Below are 9667 nucleotides of genomic sequence, written 5' to 3' on the forward strand. Positions count from 1 at the left end.
GAATGTGTGGGAATGTGTCGTGGGATCTTTCCTACTCTCCTATTTGCCATACGAACACATTCGCAAAGATGTTTTAGGTACACTTGATTTAATGTTCAAAAGGAACTCTATAAAAGAAATCAAACAAAAGAAAAGAATGGGAATTTTAACTAACTGGCTAACCGACTACCGACAAATAGTCAGACTATATTCCGCCGCTCTCGGGGAACTCAGATGACTTTGACCCCTTCTCTACCCTCCCTACCTTTAGTATGCCGTTTAATCGACATAACGACGGCATAACCCTGATCAAGCGTATCTCTATTTGATCAGCGGACTGCCTCAGGCTCTACTCAGGACAAACACAAAAGGTTTAATGTTCCATTATTATCAGCTAATTATTATTTAACAATTCAAAATTTACGGGTTTGGACTTCATGATTTCCTGGATATGCATAAACTTAATACAACTTAATCAGATAAAGAAAGAGGAAATAATAACAATTTATATCTAGTTATAAATGTATATGTATATGTATATAGGACTTATGTATGTGTAGAGAATATGGCGTAAAAGAAATTAAATTGGAAAGAATAGAAAAAAATATGATAATAATATAAAAAGAAGGCAAGCGTGAAAGAAAAATTACTAGCCGATCGGCTTTAATTATCGCACGTATGTATATGGTTGTTCAACATACCGCAATAGAAGTTTTACAAGACGTATATATATACTTTGAAAATACCCGAGATCTCCGTTTAAGGAAGCTCGTAACTCACTCATACTTTATACGAAATATCCGGCGTGTCCGTTGAGCTCAAGGGGCGACGTGGAAACATATTCTGCGGAAAGGAGAAAAATTATAAATATACATGTCTTCACTTCTAATTCGGATGAAACACCGATTTTATCATTTCCATACCAGTTCGACGACGATTTGCAACTTAACGGCTGATCTTAAAACTATGTGGCTTTCACTTGCGCTGATTTTAATTATGGGTCATTATATACATTGTTTGTTTTTCTCTTAACGTCTATACAATACAGAACTAAGATGAATAGCTAGTACGGAATTTAATCTTTAATAAAACAAAGAAAATGGAAAATCTCATAAAGAGACTCAAAATTGATACTTTGGTACATTTTGATACGACGACTGTTAAACGGCAGTGTGGATCGCAGCAGAATAATGTTTTTTTATTTCCCCAGTTTGGAAATCACTACACACACAACGAAGAAACTACGTGCGAAAGCTTTAGCCGCGCGCTTAACTCGTAAGCGAGATGGGTGACGAGTGTGGCATATTAGTTTCTCCGAATTCGCAAGAAGACCATTCTTGTCGTCTTATTTCAAGAAGTACATCAGTTTAAGTATGCATCCACATAACTTCAAATTTCACTCTAGTATATCTTCGGACGGCTTTTGCTAGTTTATTTGGTTGTAGTTATCGTGGGTTTATGTAGATGCTGGTTCCTGGGAAATCCGAGGCCTTTCCCAGATCTACTAAGAAATCGATGGACTTTGACGACTTCGTTATTGGAGGGGTCAGTTGGTACTTTTTCTCTTTCCCGATGTCGAACGTAGTAAGATTCCCAGTCCTAGGATACGAGACTGTTAAAACTGTTTCACTATTGTACGATTCAAATACCTCTTGTCTTCTTTAAACCAAACCGAATAATACAATCCACCAGAACTTCAATTTAATTGGCACGTGTTTGATTGCACGACGTTTTCAAATTCACTGGATATATATGTAAGATATTATTTGAAGTATTGTTTATTCGTATTATTATCGCGATGGCCTGGTATGTGTGCTTACAAAAGTTCTTAATATTACGGCTTATTTCTGCTGATTTTCTGCTGCTGCTTGAGTCGCGTCCGTATGCTGCTGTTCTCTCCTTTTCACTGCTTCGCTCTGTTCCTCTTCTTCTCTGTCTGCTGTTACTACTGCTGTTGCTACTGCTGTTGCTGCTGCTGTTACTGCTCATCAGCTGTTCCTCTGCTGCTGTTATTACTGCTGTTGCTGCTCCCCGCTGCCCCTTCAATAGGCCAGCTGGCCCACTCCTTCTTACACTCGGTCATCCTGATTAGTCATCAGTCCCTGATGACAATGCGTCCTCGTTTTCTACATAAAAGCTCCATAGTTTCATGTTATCATTGCTTGTGGTCGTGTTGCTTGGTCCTTCGACGTCTGCTGCCTTCCGAACATTATAGCGTCCGCCTCGTTTCACGTTGGTTATTTCGTATGGCCCTAAGAATTCGCTGGCCATCTTTCTTCCGGTTACAAATTGTGTTCTACGTATGGCTACGAGATCTCCGACCTTGTATCCGTATTCGCATTTCCGCTTTTTATCGAACTGTTCCTTGTATCTGTCCTGGGCCTGCTGAATATTTTCTTTTGCCTCTTGTCGCATCTTTTGCCTCTCGTCTTCAAAATTATCAACCATCTCTTTTTCTAATGACTTCGGTATTGCCAGCAAGTCCGTGCCTTGCACCACTTTGTATACGAGACCAGCTTTCAACTTAAAGTTGTCATATGGTTTACTTTTCAAAATTTCGGAAACTGCTTTGATCATCGTATCCTCCTGCTGGGCTTTCTTAATTCTTGCTGTGACTTCCGAAGATACCATCATGACATCAATAGGGTACCTACTCAGGCAATCCACATGCTTCAGCCGTTCTCCTGGTCTGTGTTCCACTTCAAAGTCGTAGTCCTGCAAGTACAGGACCCATTGGGCTACCTCCCGCGGAACGTCCTTCTTGCTTAACGTTTGCTTGAAAGCGGCGCAATCCGTTACGAGCTTAAAGTTGGTTCCAAGTATGTACTGACGAAATTTTTTGCACGCTAGGAAAATTGCTTTGGCTTCCTGTATATAGCTATGCTGTCGTGCTTCAGACTCCGAGGTTTTCTTACTCCAGAATAAGATCGGATGCAATTGTCCTTCGTGCCATTGTAACAACGCCGCTGCAAACCCGTCCTTTGACGCATCAGTGTGTATCTCGGTTTTTGCATTCCTGCGATAAAGTTTCAAGACCGGCTCTTTCACCAATGCTTCCTTTAATGTAGCGAACGCCTGCTGCTCCTCCAGACTCATTTTAAATGGAACATCTTTTCGCAGCAGATTGGTCAGTGGTTTGGCGATTAGCGAATAGTTTCTTATGAATTTACGGAAAAACCCAGTTAATCCTAAAAACGACTGCACAGCCTTTATGTTTTTCGGCATCGGGAACTTGCTGACGGCTTTGGTTTTCTCCAATCCAGGCCTAATTTCACCTCCTCCAACTTGGTGGCCCAAAAATGTAATGGTCGACTGCAGAAATCGGCACTTCTTCCACTTCATCTTCAGCCCGTATTCAGCTGCAACATCAAAAACCTTCTTCAGCTTTCCCAGGCATTCGTCGGCGGTTTCAGCGTGTTTAACGATATCGTCCATGTACAGGTCAAGAATGTTTTCATTTATAAGGTTTTGAAATACAAAACTTATAAAACGGATGAAAACTGCTGGCGAATTGCAAAAACCGAAAGGCGCACGGTTGAACTCAAAGAGGCCTTCCTTCGTTATAAACGCCGTATATTTTTTGCTGCTTTCTTCCACAGGAACGTGGAAAAACCCATTTTCTAAGTCCATGATGGTGAACACCTTAGCATTTTCCAGTTTTTCCAGCACCTCTTCAACGATTGGAACGGGAAAGCAATCTTTCAAGACCATCTTGTTCAACTGACGATAGTCCACGCAGACCCGGCTGCTCCCATCCTTTTTCTTGACAATTACAGTCCGACTGGCGAAATTTGATGATGAGCGTCGTATTATCCCAGCGTTGGCCCATTCATCGATCTGCTGCTTGACAACGTCGGCTTCGCTGATGGCCACTCGACTTGGCGAATGTCGAAACGGCGCTATTTTCTCGTCCGGTACGATCTTCAGCATGATCGGGCACACTGCAGTCTGCTTCTTTTCAGTAAAGTCCTGAATCATTGATTGGACGGCATCTCTGAACTGCGACGGAATGTTTATGTCAGTATTTTCTTCGACCACGTTGTAAATACTTATCTGTTTGATGTCCTCAGTTTCCTCCCCCGGCAGCGGAGAAAACTTATATCCTCCTTGCGTTGATGTCATTGTGAACTTGGATATAAAGTCGTGTCCAAGCAACAATTCGCATCCGACGGCATGATCGGCCACCACAAGGAATTTGTGTGCCAGTCGCATTCCGTCGATCTCCACTTCTGCCGTAAACTGCCCAGCGGAGCGTGTGATGTTGTTTCCAAGTCCCCTCAAAGTTGACGAACTGGCTTGCAGATGGATACCACTCATTTTGCCGATCACTGACATCTTTAATAGGGAAACATCTGCACCGGTGTCTATGAGCCCCTTGACTTGCACGTCGTTAATTTTAAGAGACTTCAGGCGTTTTTCCTCGTATGCAACGTTTACGGCAGCAGCACTCGGGCAATCCTTAGACATGTGTCCAGTCTGATTGCAGTGGAAACACTTTAATGCAGCTCGGCAATCCTTGCGTAGATGCGTAGATCCACAATTGTAGCAGTGTTGCTTCCTTTCATATTTAGTAAAATTGGACTTCTTTCCGAACGGCTGTGAGTCTTTTTGTTTCGGGGCAAAACCCCCATCAACCGCGAGCGTTCTTTCGTAGATTTCGTACTTCTCTCGCAGCTGCTTGTATGAGCTGCATCCATACAAGGTGTACTTATAATCCGTTTTTAACTTCAGTCCGTCGACAATGTATCGAATCACCGACTCCGTGTCTGTTGTCCCACGTGCAGCAATGCGTTTCATCTGTAGTATATATTCGTGAAAACTTTCGCCGGCAATCTTCATTCGCATAGACAATTGATTGTGAATTTGCGCACTGCATAAACGCTCACACTCAAACTCCTGTAGAAGTTGATGACGCAATTGGCCGTACTCATACACTGCTGTGGACTCGAGAAAAAGAGCGGCTGTACCTGTCATTTTTGCTCGGGCTTGCACGTATTTTTGTTTGTCATTTAGTCCGTATGCTTCAGCGTTTAGCTCGAAGTTAATAAACCACTGCTGTACCGATATATTTTCTCCGTTGAATTCCGGAATAATTTTGGCAAAATTTTCCACTACCAGCTTTGCATCATTTTTCTTGTCTATTTCATCTGCATTTATTTTCATCGAGAGCAGTTGAACCAGCTGTTGGAGCGTCTGTGTGTTTTCTTCTAGGAGTGTTGACCTCATCGCTTCCTCGTTCGCGCTTTGCTGGCGATTGATCCTGTTTTCTTCTGCTCCACTTGGGTCTTCGTTTTTCTGCATATTCCCGGCTGGTGGTCCACTTGTATTTTCCATTATAATTCTACTGCGCAATACTCTTGTGGGCAGCCGGCTTGAAACAACCCCTTTTTCTCGGTTCTTCTTTTCACCCACTCGCTGTCTCGCTTCCTCTGCTTGCGGCTTCTGAGAGTCAAATGCGCCGTTTTTTTGCACCGAATTTTTTCTTTTCCGTCTCGCTTCGTCTGCTGCCGGCTTCTGAGACATGAGACACACAATTTTTGATTTTTTTCCACTTTACACAGGCAGTACGCGACCGGTTGAGCCCCCAAATGTAAGATATTATTTAAAGTATTGTTTATTCGTATTATTATCGCGATGGCCTGGTATGTGTGCTTACAAAAGTTCTTAATATTACGGCTTATTTCTGCTGATTTTCTGCTGCTGCTTGAGTCGCGTCCGTATGCTGCTGTTCTCTCCTTTTCACTGCTTCGCTCTGTTCCTCTTCTTCTCTGTCTGCTGTTACTACTGCTGTTGCTACTGCTGTTGCTGCTGCTGTTACTGCTCATCAGCTGTTCCTCTGCTGCTGTTATTACTGCTGTTGCTGCTCCCCGCTGCCCCTTCAATAGGCCAGCTGGCCCACTCCTTCTTACATATATATATATTTGCATAGAAAAATACCTCCGAGTTCGTACAGCTTCACTAAAGCAATGATCCATCTAGAAGTTTTATCACTAGCATTAGCCCTTGCGATCGGAACTTTACCTTCCACAACCAACGGGGAAATCATACGATGCTAAGCCAAGCTTACACATAGCTCCCACGACTAACGGAGAAATCGTACGATGCTAAGCAAAGCTTACACATAGCTTCCACGACTAACGGAGAAATCGTACGATTTCTAGTGAAGCTTTAAAACATAACTCCCACAGAACCACGCTGCTTCTCTCAATTAGATCTTAAGCTCTTCAGTGAAAGCTTTAACTACTTCTCTCTTATAATCAATCTCTTATCTTGTTTTAAAAAAGAAGAGTTAATGTTGAACGCGAGGGCAATACTTCCCAAACTGTTCGCTGGAGTTTTAGAGTCACAACTGGCCACTACAAATTGGGGGTGGCTAGGATTGGAGCAGATGTTAAGCAGGATTTGAGTTTATTGAAAGCTTCTTCAGCTGATGCGTTCCACTTAAGTGGTTGATGTTTTTTTAGTAGTTCCGTTAAGGTGTAGCTGACGGTGGCATAGTTATCGACAAAGCGTCTGTACCATCCAGCAAGTCCTAGAAATCTCCTTATCTGTTTCACCGTTTTTGGGATCGGGAACTCCATTATGGATTTTATTTTCCCCGGATCTGTCTTTAACTGACCATAACCTATTATGAACCCCAGATATTTAATCTCCCGTATACAAAAGATTGACTTGGCTATATTAATCGTGAGATTTGCCTTACGCAAATGCATCGCTACCTCTTGTAACAGCACCAAGTGTGAATCAAAGTCATCTGAGAGCACCAGTAAATCGTCCAAATAGACAAAAACCCGATTCCTGAGGTGTGCAGGTATCACCTGATCCATAAGACGGCACAACGTCTGAGCGGCATTAGTTAAGCCAAACGGCATTACCTTATACTGGTAAAGCGGCCTATTGGGAATGGTAAAAGCTGTATAGTGCCGAGACTTTTCTTCCAAAGGAATCTGCCAGTATGCGTGTTTCATGTCAAGTCCCGTTATGTATTTGGCTGGTGGTAATCTACTAAGAATGCCATCAATATGTGGTAAAGGGTAGGCATCTTTGCGAGTGTTCTTATTAATTTCTCGAGAATCTAAACATAATCGATTTTTCTTTCTTAACTAAAACGCAATTGCTACTCCAGGAGCTATTCGATTCCTCGATCACGTCTAATGCCAGCATTTTCTCCACTTCGTCAAACATTAACTTTTCCTTCGCGGGTGAAATCGGCCAATGGCGTTGTTTGACTGGTCTATCGGGTACCATTTCGATCGTGTGTTGGATAGCTTTCGTACGTCCTAATCCTTCCCTTTCAAACGAAGGAAACGAATGGATCACGGATTCTTGTCTAACCTTTTTTAGATCGTGTACTGGCGGGGATTCCGAAGCCCTGGTTTCATTTCCTACGTCTAATTCTTGTACCACAGATCTATCCGTTAAAACTCTTGCTACAAGACCGAATTCTATCCAGAAATCAATCCCTAAATACACATTTTGTTTCAAGGCGGGTATTATGAAAAATTCTATCTCCTTAGTATGATCGCGAAAAGTTATGGGAACTGTAATTTTCGCTACTACTTTACAAGATTCATTATTGGCCGTTCGAATATTTCCGGAGCATTTCTTTGCCTTGGCGTGTTGCGCGAACGACTTAGCGGCTTCACTTCCCAGACAGCTTATCGTCGCCCCAGAATCTAGCAAGGCCATGAAGTTTTGTCCTTCTATGCTTAGTTCTATAAATAATCTGTTATCGGAGCTCAAAAGGACCGACGAGACAAGTCTTTTTCGCACCTTCTTTACCTTGGTCCAGAATTGCCTTAATCGTATGGTCGAACGTTTTGGTTGATACTTTAATTCTAGCTTATCTGAACGGGAACTTTCACCATCTATATCTATCTCCTCCGTCTGGGTTTGTGCCTCTACAAGGGACCTATTAGATCGAATTTTTGGACAATCCGGGCTGGAGGTGTTTTCTTGGAAAGTTTGCTCTTTCATTCTGTCATCATTGCCGGATGCGTCAGAATGGTGTTGATTTGCGCATCCCGCTTGCGGTTTTCCGATGGGTTACATTTTTCGCACTTTGGCTTAAAAGTATTTTTCGCCCCGCAGCCATAACAGAAGACTCGGCGTTCTGCTACGCAATCTTCAAACCGATGACCTGTTTTGTCGCAATTCCAGCAAACAAACCGCTTGCGGCGTAGCTCGGAGATACTCTCTTCTTCGAGTTCTTCTTCCTCACTCTGAATTTCTGATACGTGAGGTCTAGTTACCCTGTTTCTCTGTAGAAAGTTGCCAGCATCTTTACAGAAGTGTTCATGCTTTTTAACTTCCTCCCTCAACTCACTTCTATTCTGTATTTTTAAATGCAAAAGCTCATATCGCAGAGCACTTTTCGCATTCCGCTTAAGAATATCGATCAGCTTGAGTTCGCTTATCTCGTGTGAAAGTCGTGCCACTAACTTCTCAATGGCTGACTGAAAATCTTCGAAGGATTCGTTGTCCTTCTGTTGACGTTTCCGTATCATTTCCCAAAGGTCAAAATCATCTTTCTGATCGTCGAATCTTTGCCTAAACGCTGTAAAGAACGATGGCCAGGAGTATTGGTGGTTTCTTCGATGAAAATCCCAGAACCAATCGCTGGCTTTACCTGTGAAAAGCAGATGCAGATTGTCGCAAAGTAACTGGTCATCATTCTCCAGAGTCTGTCCTGTAAGAGCACGAACGCGATATAGAAATTCTTCTACGTGCATTGCGTCTCGAGAACCATCAAATTTAAGACGCCAGCTTAGTAGGATATTTGCCGCTTTTGCCGGTGCTACATTTCCGGCTGTTTGACTACTCCTAGGAGTTCTTCCTTGGGAATCGCCTCTAACCATGTAACTATCATTGTCTACCTCTCGTCTAAAATTACTGTGTGACTCTGAGGGACCTCCGTTACCCGTAGCAGCCGCTGCGGCTAAATTCATATTGGAAAACTGGGCCTGTATAGTTTGTTCGATGGAAGTTTTTATGAACGAACTAAGGTTTTCCATCATAGATTTCTCCTGGTTTTGCATGACCGAATGGATGTAATTCGTAAGGTTTTCAGGTTGAGCGTTACTAAGTGACCTATTTCCGTTGCTACTAACCGACTGTCGACTCTCGGATAAATATTGATCTAAACTAGCTTGATACCTTGTTTGCATTCCTCGTTTAGGGGTTGCTCCTCGCCCTCGACCTCGGCTGTTTGTTCTCCCTTTTCTACGTAATAAGGTTGGATCTAGTTGTACCGTCCCATTGTCTTCGTTTCCCCGAACATTAGGTGGTATGGAGCCAGAGCTTAGGTGTAATTCTGCTGCTAGAGTATTATTTTCGTAACGCAGTCTACCAGGTTCGCATTCCGCCTTGCACACTGGACACGACTTTTCGCTTTTCAAATGTTCGCATACGCACGTATTATGAAATCGGTGGTGACAAGGCGTGGTAGCTATTAACTGATCTTGCCGCAAATTTCCCTGGCAAATAATGCAAAACGAGTCTGGATTGATCAATGCCGAAGCTAAATTTTCATTACTTCGGCGGACCGCCATGATTTGTATGAATTTCTTAATAAAAAAAATAATTATGAAAATAAAATTATGAAACTAATATGCAAATATGAGTTAACGAATATGAAATTTACTTAATATGTTCGCCCTCTCCAGGCATGATCTAGGTGGTCTACCAC

General features: G+C 42.7%; 1 long non-coding RNA gene across 1 annotated transcript; it reads right to left on the bottom strand.

Moving 5' to 3' along the window:
- Positions 1-1384: 1384 nt before the first annotated feature.
- On the bottom strand, positions 1385-1723 carry LOC117184768 (uncharacterized). The gene is made up of 2 exons (XR_004470215.1): positions 1629-1723; positions 1385-1578 (listed from the first exon to the last, which is right to left on the bottom strand). It is a non-coding gene; the product is annotated as an uncharacterized lncRNA (long non-coding RNA).
- Between the last annotated feature and the right edge of the window lie 7944 nt (positions 1724-9667).

Source organism: Drosophila pseudoobscura, chromosome X (genome assembly GCF_009870125.1).
Source record: "Drosophila pseudoobscura strain MV-25-SWS-2005 chromosome X, UCI_Dpse_MV25, whole genome shotgun sequence".
Taxonomy (NCBI): Eukaryota; Metazoa; Arthropoda; class Insecta; order Diptera; family Drosophilidae; genus Drosophila; species Drosophila pseudoobscura.